Source organism: Sciurus carolinensis, chromosome 4, assembly GCF_902686445.1.
Source record: "Sciurus carolinensis chromosome 4, mSciCar1.2, whole genome shotgun sequence".
NCBI lineage: Eukaryota > Metazoa > Chordata > Mammalia > Rodentia > Sciuridae > Sciurus > Sciurus carolinensis.
Window position 1 is genome coordinate 56,727,154 of NC_062216.1, and position 15,259 is coordinate 56,742,412.

A 15,259-nucleotide genomic window follows, 5' to 3' on the forward strand; every position below is an offset into this window, starting at 1 on the left:
CAAAACTTTGTGGCATAACTTAGCAAATATTTATTTATTTATTATTTATTTTTAAATTTTTTACAGACTACATTTTCATTCATCATATACAAGTGGAGTACATCATTTGGTTTCCATGGTTGTACACAATGTAGATTTATACCTTCGTGTAATCATACATGTACATAGGGTAATTATGTCTATCTCGTTCCACCATTTTGCATACCCACTCTCATTTCCTTTTACATAATCCAAAGGTTCTCCATTCTTCTCTCACTTTCCGCATCCCCCACCCCCATTATATATCATTCTCCACTTATCAGGGAAAACATTTGGCCTTTGGCTTTTTTGGTATTGGCTTATTTCACTTAGCATGATATTCTCCAGTTCCATCCATTTATTTGCAAATGCCATAATATTATTCTTTATGACTGAATAATATTCCATTGTGTATATATACCATATTTTCTTTATCCATACATTTGTTGAGGGGTACCTAGGTTCATTCCACAATCTATCTATTGTGAACTGAGCTGCTATAAACATTGATGTGACTGCGTTACTGTAGTTTGCTGATTGTAAGTCCTTTGTATACAAACTGAGGAGTGGGATAACTGGGTCAAAAGGTAAGTCCATTCCAAGTTTTCTGAGGATTCTCCACACTGCTTTCCAGAGTGGCTGCACAAATTTGCAACTCCACCAGCAATGTAAAAGTGTGCCTTTTTCTCCACATCCATGCCAACATCTATTACTGTTTGTGTTCTTGATAATAGCCATTCTAATTGGAGTAAGATGAAATCTTAGAGTTGTTTTAATTTGCATTTCTCTAATTACTAGAGATGTTGAACACTTTTTCATATATTTTTTAATTGCCTGAGTGTCATCTTCTGTAAAGTGTCTGTCCAGTTCCTTGGCCATTTATTGATTGGGTTCTTTGTATTTTTGGTGTAAAGTTTTGTTAAGTTCTTTATAAATTTTGGAGATAAGTGTTCTATCTGAAGTGCATGTGGAAAAGATTTTCTCCCACTCTATAAGGTCTCTCTTCACATTCTTGATTGTATCCTTTGCTGAGAAAAAGCTTTTTAGTTTGAGTCCATCCCATTTATTGATCCTTGCTTTGATTTCTTGTGCTTTGGGAGTCTTGTTGAGGAAGTCTGATCCTAAGCCAACATGATGAAGATTTGGGCCTAATTTGTCTTCTATTAGGTGCAGGGTCTCTGGTCTAATTTCCTTTATCTTTGATCCATTTTGAGTTGAGTTTTGTGCAAGGTGAGAGATAGAGGTTTAATTTCATTTTACTGCATATGAACTTCCAGTTTTGCCAGCACCATTTGTTGAACAGGCTATTTTTTCTCCATTTTATGTTTTTGGCTCCTTGGTCTAGTATGAGGTGACTGTATTCATGAGGTTTTGTCTCTGTGTCTTGTATTCTGTGCCATTGGTCTGCCCGTCTATTTTAGTGTCAGTACCATGCCATTTTTGTTACTATTGCTCTGTAGTATAGTTTAAGGTCTGGTATTGTGATACCTCCTGTTTCACTTTTTCTCCTCAGGATTGTTTTTGCTATTTGACGTCTGGTATTCTTCCAAATGAAGTTCATGATTACTTTCTCTATTTCTATGAGGAATGTCAATTTAATTGGAATTGCACTGAATCTGTATAACACCTTTGGTAGAATGGCCATTTTGACAATGTTAATTCTGCCTATCCAAGAACATGGGAGATCTTTCCATCTTCTAAGGTTTTCTTCAATTTCTTTAATGTTCTGTAGTTTTCATTATAGAGATCTTTCACCTCTTTTGTTAGATTAATTTCCAAGTTTTTTTATTTTTTTTGAGGCTACTGTGAATGGAGTGGTTTTCCTAATTTCTGTTTCAGAGAATTCACCATTTATGAATAGAAATGCATTATATTTATGTATATTGATTTTATATCCTGTTACTTTGCTGAATTCATTTATTAGTTCTAGAAATATTCTAGTGGAGTTTTTTGGATCTTCTAAATATAGGATCATGTCATCAGCAAATAGAGACAGCTTTAGTTCTTTTCCTGTTCATATCCCTTTAATTTATTTGGTCTGTCTAATTGCTCTGGCAAGTGTTTCAAGGATGATGTTGAATAAAAGTGGTGAAAGAGGGCATCCCTGTCTTGTTCTAGTTTTTAGAGAGAATGCTTTCAGTTTTTTCCATTAAGAATAATTTTGGCTTTGGGCTTAGCATAGATAGCCTTTACAATGTTGAGTTAATTTCCTACTATTCCAATCTTTTCCAGTGTTTTAAGCATGAAGGGGTGCTGTATTTTATCAAATGCTTTCTCAGTCTCAGTTGAAATAATCATGTGATTCTTAACTTTAAGTCTGTTGATGTGGTGAATTACATTTAATGATTTCTGGATGTTGAACCAACCTTGCATCCCTGGGATAAACCCCATTTGATCATGTTGTATTATCTTTTTAATATATTTTTGTATGCAATTTGTCAGTATTTTGTTAAGGATTTTTGCATCTATGTTCAGCAGAGATATTGGTCTAAAGTTTTCTTTCCTTGCTGTGTCTTCGTCTGGTTTTGGTATCAGAGTGGTACCAAAGAATGAATTTTGATATCAGAATGAATTTGGGAGGGTTCCGTCCTTTTCTATTTCCTGAAATACTTTGAGGAGTATTGGTATTAGTTGTTGTTTAAGAATTCAGCTGAGAATCCATCTGGTCCTGGGCTTTTCGTGGTTGGTAGGCTTTTGATGGCTTCTTCTATTTTGGTGCTTGAAATTGATCTGTTTAAATTGTGTGTGTCTTCCTGATTCAGTTTGGGAGGATCATATGTGTCTGAAAATTTGTCACTGTCTTCAATATTTTCTATTTTGTTGGAGTATAGATTTTCAAAATAACTTCTAATTACGTATTTCAATGGTATCTGTCATCATCTTTCCTTTTTCATCACAAATTTTAGTAATTTGAGTTTTCTCTCTCCTTCTCTTTATTAGTGTGGCTATGGGTTTATCAATTTTGATTGCTTTTTCAAAGAAACAACTTTTTGTTTTGTCAATTTTTTTAATTGTTTCTTTTGTTTCAATTTCATTAATTTCAGCTCTGATTTTAAATATTTCCTGTCTTCTATTTTTAGTGTTGATCTGTTCTTCTCTCTCTAGGGCTTCGTGATGTATTTTTAGTTCATTTAGTTGTTGACTTTTAATTTTTTTAATGTATGAACTCAATGCAATGAACTTTCCTCTTAGTATTGCTTTCATAGTGTCCCAGAGATTTTGATATGTTGTGCCATTGTTCTCATTTACCTCTGAGAATTTTTTTTTATTTCTTCCCTGATGTCTTCTGTTATCATTGCATCATTCAATAGCATATTATTTAGTCTCCAGGTGTATGAGTAGTTTTTGTTTGTTATTTTATAATTAATTTCTAATTGCATTCCATTATGATCTGATAGGATACAAGGTGGTATCTCTATTTTTTTGTATTTACTAATGACTTCTTTGTGGCATAGCATATGGTCTGTTTTGGAGAAGGATCTATGAGCTGCTGAGAAGGAATTATATTTGCTTGATGATGGATGAAATACTCTATAAATGTTCATTAAGTCTATATCATTGATTATATTATTTAGTTCTATAGTTTCTTTGTTCAGATTTTGTTTGGAGGATCTGTCCAGTGATGAGAGCAGTGTGTTAAAGTCCCCCACTATTATTATGTTTTGTTCTATTTGTTTCTTAAAATTAAGAAGGGTTTATTTGATGTACATAGATGCTCCATTGTTTGGGGCTTAAATATTTAAAATCATTATGTCTTTCTGTTTTATGCTTCCCTTAAGCAGTATAAAATGTCCTTCTTTATCCCTTCTGATTAACTTAGGTTTGAACTCCACTTTATCTGATATGAGGATGGAGACCCCTGCTTTATTACTGGGTCCATGTGCATGGTATGTTTTTCCCCATCCTTTCATCTTTAGTCTGTGGATGTCTTTTTCTGAAATGAGTCTCTTGAAGGCAGCATATTGTTGGGTCTTTCTTTTTAATCCAATCTGCCAGTCTATGTCTTTTGATTATTGAGTTTAGGCCATTGACATTCAGGTTTATTATTGAGATATGATTTGTATTCCTGTTCATTTTGGCTTTTTTTTTTTTTTTAACTTGACTTGGTTTCTCCTTTGATTGGCTTTTCCTTTACGGTAGTTCCTCCCTTTTCTGACTTGTATTGTTGTTTTTCACTTCCTCCTTATAAAATATTTTGCTGAGAGTGTTCTGTAGTGCAAACTTTCCATTTGTAAATTCTTTTAACTTTTGTTTATCTTGGATTTTATTTCATCCTCGAATTTGTAGGTTAGTTTTGCTGGTATAGGATTCTTGGTTAGCATCCATGTTCTTTCAGAGCTTGAAATAAATTTTCCCAGGCCCTTCTTGCTTTTAGAGTCTGGGCTAAGAAATCTGCTGACATCCATATTGGTTTCCCTTTATATTTAATCTGACGCTTTTCTCTTGTAGCCTTTAAAATCCTATCTTTATCTTGTATGTGAGGTATTTTCATTATAATGTGTCTTGGTGTGGATCTGTTGTAATTTTTTGGACCTGGTATTCTGTAAGCCTCTTGTATTTGAATTTCCATTTCATTTTTCATGTTTGGGAAATTTTTTGATAGTAGTTCATTGAACAGATTGTTCATTCCTTTGGTTTGTATCTCTGTGCCTTCCTCAATCCCAGTAATTCTTAAATTTGGTCTTTTCATGATATTCCATAATTCTTGGAGGTTTGGTTCATTACTTCTTAATATCTCCTCAGTTTGTTCAACTTTATTTTTAAGATTAATTATTTTGTCTTTATTGTCTGAGATTCTGTCTTCCACAAGATCTATTCTGTTGTTGATGCTTTCTGTTAAGTTTTTAATTTGGTTTATTGTTTCATTTCAGGTGTTTCCATTTGGTTATTTTTTCAGTATCTCTAACTCTTTATTGAAGTGTTCTTTTGCTTCCTGCATTTGCTCTTTTAACTCTTTACTGGAATGATCATGCATTGCCTGCATTTGCTCTCTTATCTTGTCTTTTGTTTCATGGATCATTTTAATTATGCAGATTCTAAATTCTTTTTCTGTCATTTCTACTGTCATGCTGTCATTGGATTTTATCAAAATAGCATCTTGGTTTGTTAGGGTCACTTTCTTCCCCTGTTTTTTCATTTTGTTTCTGAATATTCCCCTCTAGCAGTGAAGATCAGAGGTATTGAAGTTTCCCCCTGCGGGCTTATTGTGACCCTGCAGTTTTCCAGTACCTCTCCTTTGAAGGGGAGATCAACAATAGCAGCACCCAATACAGAGAAATTGCAACCCTGAACCACACCGCCCCTATAAAGACTTTAACATTATTGTAATAAACAGGATGAGTTCGATTCTATTTACAGTATTTCTAGTTGTGAACAAAGAATATGGGGAAGGGTGTAGGATGTAACTGAGTAAATAGAGATATCTGTCAAAGGGCCTCCAGTCTCATGTAGGTGCCTCGGGAAGGCAGTCGCCCTTCCAATGATGATGGCCACACACTCAGGAATAATTCAAAATGCCTTCACCAGCCTTCAAAGAAGCTGGGGATTCCCAGCAAGGGTGCTCTGAGTCAGCACACGTGGCAGGTGCAGTGTCCCTCTGCAGTGGGTGGGGGTGCGCTGGGCGGGCTCAGCAACCGGCGTCTGTCTGTATTGTGTGCAAATATTTATTATCTCATAGTTTCTGTAGAACATGAATTTCAGTGGTATGGAACAGTGTCTCTCATGAGGTTTCAATAAGCATCCCCGTTGAGGGCTCAGCAGGTGGACAATATTAATCCTGCCTATTCAAGTACATGGGAGGCCTTTCCATCTTTAAGGCCTTCTTCAGTTTCTTTTTAATTGTGTAGATATTTCACCTCCTTGGTTAGAATTATTCCCAAGTATTTCATTTTATTTTTTGAGGTTCTTCTGAATGGGATAGTTTTTCTTTCTCAGAAGATCCTTATTGGACTATAGGAAAGCTATTGATTTATGAATGTTGACCCTGCATACTGCTATTCAGTGAATTTGTTTGTCAGCTGTAGACGTCTTCTGGTAAAGTTTTTTAGTTCTTCTAGATATAGGATTATGTCATTAGCAAACAGATATTTGGACTTCTTTTTTTCTATTCCTTTAATTTTCTTCTCTTTCTTGATTGCTGTAATTAGAATTTCAAGAACAATATTGAATAAGAATGGTGAGAGTAGACATCCTCCTCTTGCTCCTGGTTTTAGAGAAAATGCTTTCAGTTTTTCTCCACTCAGGATTATGTCAGCTTTGGATTTGTCATATATAGCCATTATAATGCTGAGATAAACTTCTATCCCTGGTTTCTCCAACATTTTTAACATGAATAGGTGCTGGATTTTGTCAAAGATTTTTGCTGGATCCATTCAGATTCTTTTCCTTATTTTCTTTGTTAGGCATTTTGCTTATGATGAAGAGGTCATTTTTTGACCTTGTTTATTTGGGTTTCCATTTGAGTCCATAGTATGTAGATATCCACCTCATTTTTAAGGTTTGAAAATTTTTACGCTTTTATTTCACTGAAAACTTTTTGATGCCTTTAGTCTGCATCACCATTTCTCTTCTATCCCAGTGACTCTCAGATTTGGTAGCACTCTCGTATATTCTTATCATGGTCTTTAACTGTTTTTTCTTGTATTACATATTGAGTATTCAGGTTTGTATACCCTGTCTTCAAGATCCTAAGGTCTGTCTTCAAGGCCTGACATTCTATTTTCTACATAATTTAATCTGTTGGTAGTACTTACAAAAGACTTTTTTATTTGATTCATTGTGTCTTTCATTTCCAGGAGTTCTGATTAGTTTCTTTTCAGTATCTCCATTTCTTTATGGAAATGGTCTTTCACCTCCTGTGTTTACTGTCTTAATTCATTCCTTAATTTTTCTTTGAGCTCATTGAACATTTTAGTAATCATTTTTTGTGTCTTCCTCTGGTATTTCATCCACTTCCATATCTGTGGTTTCCTTTGTTGGGGGATTATAAATTTTGATAGGGGAAGGGAAACATTTGCCTATTTCCTCATGTTTTCAGAAGCCTTGGATTAGCACATCTGTTAGATGGATTTATCTTCCTCTTTTACATGTGTGTCCTTTGGTATGTAGTTGTCTTATTTTTCTTGACATTTTTGTTTTTGCTGTCTAAGCTGATGTCAGGAATGGGACCTGAGATCACACTCTGACCATTCCTCTGTGATGTCATCATTGGTTTGGGGGTTTTGCCTCCTCTATTCTATATGTTGAAGTATTGTTGGAGTTTGAGTGGGGCAAGTTTGTGCATGGAGTGAGGTTCACTGTCACTTGACTGAGTTGTAATTATAACTCACTAGAAGTATCTCTAACCTATGAACTTGTATTATCCCAATCACTTCCTAGGCCCTCTTAGCAAAAAGGGTAGCAAGAATAGGAGTAATGTTAGCAACCTGTATATAGCCTTAAAATAAATGTCTAGAGCATACTATGGCATCTATAATATTGATTGTCATCTAAAGAGGAATGGGGGATCAGCATTTAACCTCACCACCAACAATAAACAGCCATGAACTAGATCTAGTATTAAATAGCAGGTTTCATCTATGTCATCCACTATATTAATAACCTCTACAATATGAATGGTAGGGGTAGAAATTATATGAACTAAATAATTCTAGCACATATTAAAAGCATAGTTCCTTAAGTGAGGAGAAAATGAGGTAGAAAGCCAAAAGAAAGTTTGAAATATTTAGAAAGTGAACAGAGAAGAAGCAAAAGAAAAGTAGCAAATGACAGCTATGAGGTAGGAGGAAGAAGACATGAATAAAAGTAATTAAAGGGAGAGAAAGAGGTAACAAGATAATTTGGCAGGCGATTAGAAGGGAAAGAAAGTGAAGACAGAGTAAAAAGAACAAAAATAAAGGTAATAACAAATAAAAAATTAAACGAGAACAAACCCACATAAAATTTTACCTCTTCAAAGTCAAAACAAGGCTAAATAACAAATGGGTAAAGAAAAAAAGCATTAAAATGAAAGAAAAAACATATGTATGTATATATATTTTGGAACCTATCAGTGCACCAAGAAAACACACACACACACACACACACACACACACACATAGAATGAAAAAAGGGGAAAAAAGGAAAAAAATCTTCTTGAAAAATGGAGGGCTTATTTCTCATGAAGTGGTCAAAACAGTTGGCAAGATGAAATGTCCATTGCTTATTCTACTGTGCAGTTCTTTGCACTTGCCTTTGGGCTATGTACCTCTTGGATCAAGGGCTAGGGTTGTTAAATCTGACCTCTGTTTTTCTCACCAAGCTGCCTATCAGTATGGCTTGGAATGTAAGTTGCTTGTCGTTGCTCTCAGCTTCCTATCTCACGGTATAGGGTAAGATAGACTGGGGAGTACTGAAATTGAAGTTTAGTCCGGATGGAGTAGATGTGTGTACTCCCAGAGCAGCAATGATGTAGAGTTCTAAATGGGAAGTTCCAGCAACTGGGATTTACTTCTCTATCCTTTGGAATTTGTCTGGGTCTCAGGGACCTCCTGAAATTTTCACTTAGAATGGGTAATCCAAGTTTCCACGGGGCTCATATATTTCACTGTGGATGTAAATTTTTCAGGATCAGAATTAAAGTGCAGATGTGCCTGTCTGACCAGTTTCTCTCTTCTCTCCTGCTGGTTGCATGGGCTGCCATTATTAAAGGACACTCAGACCCTGTCTCCCCTTGGTATACCCAGCCTGGATCACCCTGGTGGCAATCCTCTCTGATCCAAGGACACTTTGGTCACTCTATTCCAAGGATACTCTGGACCCTAAAACAGGTGTCTGCTGGGGCAAGCTGGCAATATCCTTTAAGAACTTTCAATCTCCTGCCTCTGCAAGCTGCCACACAGCCACTTACAGATGGTCCTGCCATGACTATCCAGAGATTCTGATCTCTTCAATTATTGACTTGCCCCGCTGTCAGTGCGTCAATTAAGATCAGCCCCGCCTCTGTATTTCACAGGTTCTTCCAAGTCAAATTTTTTTGCAGTACTTTCCTCTCTTTCTGTCTGTGTTGCTGCTCTTCTCTGCAGTGGGCTAAACTGGCATGTCTCTAACATATTATTTATTGCTCTATGTTCAAAGTTTCTGAATTTCTGTGTCTCTATGATTATTTTACTGTTCAGTGAATTTCAGTAAATTCCCTCAGTCACCCACCTTGTTGAGAAGCAATACTGCTGCTCAAATCTTCAACTGAGCAAATATATTACTTCTATCTACAAAATAAACATATTGACCACTTTTTACAAGCTCTAGAAGTCCCACTGTGGTCCAAGCCACCAGTTTTTGTCTCCTGGATTACCGCAGCAACTTTTTAATTGCCCACATGTGGTGCCCTTTGACCCTTGCCCCATACAGTGTATTGTTAGCACATCCTGCAGTAATCCTGTTAAACAAACCAATTTATATCACTTCTCTGCTTTAACTTCCCAATGCTCTCTGTTTCACTCAGAGGAAGAGTCTTGGCCCTTAAAGTGATGCAAGTTGTCCTGCACTGTCTGGCTTTTACCTCTTCACTGACCCAATCCCCTACAGTTCTCCCTTTTGCTCATCCTGCTTCAGCAGTATTTCCCTGTTACACATGTTCAGTCATACTAGGCTGGTTTTACCTCAGCATGTGATCCTGCTGCCTAATATTCTGCTCTTAGTGCTCTATGTTCTCCCTCATTTCCTTCAGATCTGACTCCAGTACCATGTTCTAAGTGAGACCTACCCTAGTTACTTTATTTAAAATTGTTCCCCTGAGAATCCCAAGGTATCTCTCTTCAGCTTTGTTTTCTCTAAAGCAATTATCTATCATCATCTAGCAAATCATTTTACTTATTTTTATAGAATGTTACTATGAGGAAAGAATTTTTTATTGTTTTATTTTTAGTATCAAGGATTATTTTTGACACACAACCATCATTTAATAAATGCCCCATTAGTTTCTTCATCCTCATCTTTGTGGAAAGCTCTCTTTCTCTTCTCAGAGCATACAAATCCTCAGTTAACTCCTACAACCTTACTAATCAAGACTAGTCTATTCAGAAGCCTCTGAGCCTTACACAAATCTTTCTCACTTCGAATTTGCTTAGCACTCATAGTCATAGCACGGGTTACATTATTACACACTATCTCTGTCCATTTTCCTCCACTTCACTCCTACATTGTGTCTCACTTGCCTAAACAGATCCTTAAGAAATCATATTCACTTCCTTTTTTTTGTCTACTCTTTTGCCCCTTTGCAATTATGCAACATGTACTTTATAGACTCTGTTTCACAAACAACTATTAACCCACAGAAATGAACTTCCTAACCCCACACTTCTAATGGAAGATGCTACATCAGAACAACACAATGTTTTGTAGAGGACATACAATCATTTTCGATTTGTACAGTAATAAGTTCCAGGAAAAACCAGCTGAGCTACACAAGCAACTCTGTTCTAATATTCAAACAGTTATTATATTCTCTTTAGGAAATGGAATTCACTTTTCCACATGGGCTGGAAACCCTAAGATGTAAAAAAATATTTAAAATTCTCCCCTGAGATTTAGCTCCTTGCCATTATATTCTCAATTATTTCAGCATTGTGTAAGGCATTATAAAATGCTACAATTTATATATTCCTGCAAGCATCTCTCAGAGTGTTTGCCAATTAGTTCTTTTCTGAACCTGCTTATGATACCCCTGAAAGTAAGAAAGAAAAATGCCTTTATATGCATCCTAAGTATAAGACAGTATCAAAATCATTCATGTCAGCTAAATGTTATCATAAGAACAGCTCTAAATTTTCTGATATTTTGAAATGTAGAGAGCTCATCAAATGATTGTACGAAGGCTACACATAGATTATTTTTCCTTCTATGAATTTAACATAATTCTGTACTTTATTCTAAGTTAATCTCCTTATTAGATCATGACTCAGATTTTGCTTAGGGATGATATAGATTGAAATTACCTCAATCAACTAATCTTTATCTCTCTTATCTTGCCTTGAATACATACCATACATGTCTATTTTGATTCCCATCAGTTTTTTTTAGGTTTTAAAAACTTATGTAACTACAAATCCTAAACACTGAATCAAGAATACTAGTGCTTATGACTAACTCATCTTGGGGCAAGAAAATTTGTATTTTAAAAAGAAAGCGGAGGTTTTATAAAGATATAGTCACATGTTAACACTGTCATTTGATAGCATCTGACTCTAGGTCAGAGTTCCTCTCATTTGTAAATAATCTCAAATACAATCTTCTTTGTGATTTCTCTCACCCCCCATAGACACACAAACTCCTTTACCTGCTTATGTTAAAACGTTTGTTAACTTACTCTTTTAAATAATTTTACAGAATGGATATAAGAATAAAAAATATTAACCCTACAAACCAATTTTATTTAATTTTACTGTAAGTTTCTGAGATATAATTGGAATTTGTTGCTTTGTCTTCATTTTTACCATTAGTAAAGCATAATATTAAGGACTGTCAAGACAAGAATTCATCACACATAACTACACACACACACACATTTATATATATATATATATATATATATATATATATGAATGATTGAGAGCTTAAAGGATCTCAGAGGTAGTCTAACCCATTGATTTATGACTTTCTGCATGCCAGCATACCTGAAAAACATGAGTCATCGATAGAAGTCATAAGGGCAGTACATTAGCTTATTATTGCTGCTATAATAAACTACTGCAAATTTTGTGGCTTAGTGCATCATCAAATTATCATCTTACAGTTCTATAGGTCAGGAGTCTGAAATACACCCCATGGATCCATACTGCATTCCTTCTGAACTATCTGGCAGGTAATCTGTTCTTGCCTTTGCCAGCTTCCAGAGGCTTTCCCCCTGCTTTCTTTGGCTTGTGATCATAGCACTTGGACTGCTCCTTCTCTTACTGTGATACTACTGACTTCCTCTTATAGGGACCCATGTAATTACTTTGGACCAACATGTATGATCCTGGATAATCTGCCCTTTTTAAGATTCTTAAACATGTCTGCAAGTCCCTCTTGCAATGTATAGTAGAATTCAATTAGAAAACTTGACATATTAAAATTATTAAGTAGAGTTCAATCAGCATCTGATAAATCTGTTTTGAGACTGTAATAAGTACTCTTCTTATAAGTAATAGTTCTTAATTAGCCTGATGATGTCATTAACAGTGCATGCCACTCTCACTCTAGTAACTGGAATCCTGTGAACATATTATATCTCTTTCTCAACATTCTGTAACTTGATAGGGTCATGTTATGTACTGTAAAGGATAAGACATTTTGACACAGCATCACAAATTTGAGAAGACTTAAAGTCCAATTGTTTTATAATGAACTTTCCCTAGACATTTTTTATTTAGTAATTTTAAACCTCCATTGAAAATTTGCTCAAAATTTAAATTTAGTTGTTGTTATTGTGGTACTGGGGATTGAATGCAAGGCAGTTCACCACTGAACTACACCCCAGACTTTTTTAGTGTTTTTTTATTTTGAAGCAAGATCTCATTAAGTTGCCAAGGCTGGTCTCAAATTTTGATCTTCCTGCCTGTGCTTCCAGAGAACTCAGATTACAAGCTTATGCCACCACACCTGGTTCAAAATTTCTCCTTTAATTTAATTTAATTTAATTTAATTTCTCCTTTAATTTTATTTTCTCAGGTATTTTATCACAGCAATAAAGGCTGACTAACAGTTCCTAATTTTAAATATGCTTAAGAATTTTTCCAATCTAGGATTAGGATTCTGAGAGTACATGCTTTGATTCTTCCACTTCCACCTGACCTGAAATTAATGTTTTAAAATCTCTTTTTACTGATAGGCTAAGCACAAAGAACAGAGAAAAAACTATTTCATATGGAACTTATGAGTCAAGAACTTGTTATCATATCATTCTAATTAAATAGAAATTTCCTACTAAGAGTTAAAGTCTCCCTTCATCTCCTCTTCTTAACTACAAAAAATTAATAGATTAATGAAGTTGAAGAACTAGAAAGGACCATAGAGATTATTTGGTCAAAAGCTTTCATTTTATGGGGGTCTAAGAATATAAGAGAAAAATTAAAATGAGTAATGTAATTTTAGGAACCTGAAAATCCTTCAATCCCAGAATTTTCTTTTTACTCTAGACCTAAAACATTTGATATTGAATCACAAAAATAAGATACATTTTCAGTTACTCTAAGCTCTTTCCTCTAACTGCTATATTCCTCAGGAGGAGGCAAGTATGTGTTAATCATCATACAGGCCTTGATGATTACTGTAGCTCTTTTTCTAATTTTTTTTTTTTTTGCTGTTGTTTTGCTGCCAGCTGAAGATAGCCTTATGAACTTAACATATTTGCAATGACTGTTCTACAAGGAATGTTTATGTATTTCTGAACTACTCTGCTTATTCAGTTGACAGACCTCAAGTTCACATCACATTCTTCTTGAGTTGCTATTCTTTTTCTTAAAAAAAATAAATAAATAAAAGCTCTGAAAGAAAAAAATGTAAGCCCTTCCTAGATTTTACAACCATCTCTACTGTTTTTCCCTGTGTGGTCTTGATTAAGTCACTTCAATACTGTGTTTGTCATCACCTGTGAAAGGAGAACTATAGCAAATAGGTAGTGGAATAATAACAAATGAAGGTAGGCTTAATATATAACTATATAATGTCATTACTGTCATTTCCTATTTCCAATTAGAAGCGTTTCCTTTTGGGATGGAGTCCCTATAGATTTTCCACAAGCCTGAAGCCAGGCCCTATCTGATTTTCCAATTTCACTGACTCCTTGCATGCTCAGTGCTCTCCACCATTCCAGGAAGTGATTGCCCTGAAATCACACAATTAAGAAGTATCCCCTTAACTTTTTCTGTCCCTCTGATTTTAAAGTCTTCTAAATTTTAAATTGATTCTCTTTGTTACTTATTAACACATGAGTGTGCAGGTGTGACCCCACATATGTTCAACGTGATTGAGTGCCTTTTTTGTGTTAGGTGATTTTACATAGAACGTCTTGTATAAATCTATGATCCCCATGTAAATCTGGAAGCAGATGTCATTGTATCATATCAATGATGACCAAGGTTCATAGATACTAAGTGAGTTGCCTAGAGTCATTCAAATATCAGCATCATGGTCAGAATGTTAACCTATATTATCAATGGGTTCCTCAAAGTTCTGAACACTAGATTCTGTAGAGTGTTAGCCTATTAGCGACAACACTTTAAACCCTCTTTGGTCCCATTTTTTAAAATTATTTTTTATTTAGCTTTTATTTTTTTACAGACTGCATTTTGATTCATTCTACACAAATAGGGTACATCATTTCATTTCTATGGTTGTACACAATGTAGATTCATACCATTTGTGTAATCGCACATGTACATATGGTAATGATGTCTGTCTCATTCCACCATTTTTAATACCTCCTCCCTCTCATTTCCTTCTACATATTCTAAAATCCCCCATTATTCTCTCATTCTCCACCCCCCCCCACACCCCATCATATATCATTCTCCACTTATCAGGGAAAATATTCAGCCTTTGGTATTTTGGGCTTAGCATGATATTCCCCAATTCCATCTATTTATTTGCAAATGCCATAATATTATTCTTTATGGCTGAATAATATTCCATTGTGTATATATACCACATTTTCTTTATCCATTCATCTGTTGAAGGGCACCTAGGTTGCTTCCACAATCTAGCTATTGTGAACTGAGCTGCTATAAACATTGATGCTGTGTTACTGTACTTTGCTGATTTTAGGTCCTTTGGATATAAACCAAGGAGTGGGATAACTGGGTCAAAAGGTAAGTCCATTCCAAGTTTTCTGAGGATTCTCCACACTGCTTTCCAGAGTGGCTGCACAAATTTGCAACTCCACCAGCAATGTAAAAGTGTGCCTTTTTCTCCACATCCATGCCAACATCTATTACTGTTTGTGTTCTTGATAATAGCCATTCTAATTGGAGTAAGATGAAATCTTAGAGTTGTTTTAATTTGCATTTCTCTAATTACTAGAGATGTTGAACACTTTTTCATATATTTTTTAATTGCCTGTGTGTCATCTTCTGTAAAGTGTCTGTCCAGTTCCTTGGCCATTTATTGATTGGGTTCTTTGTATTTTTGGTGTAAAGTTTTGTTAAGTTCTTTATAAATTTTGGAGATAAGTGTTCTATCTGAAGTGCATGTGGAAAAGATTTTCTCCCACTCTATAAGGTCTCTT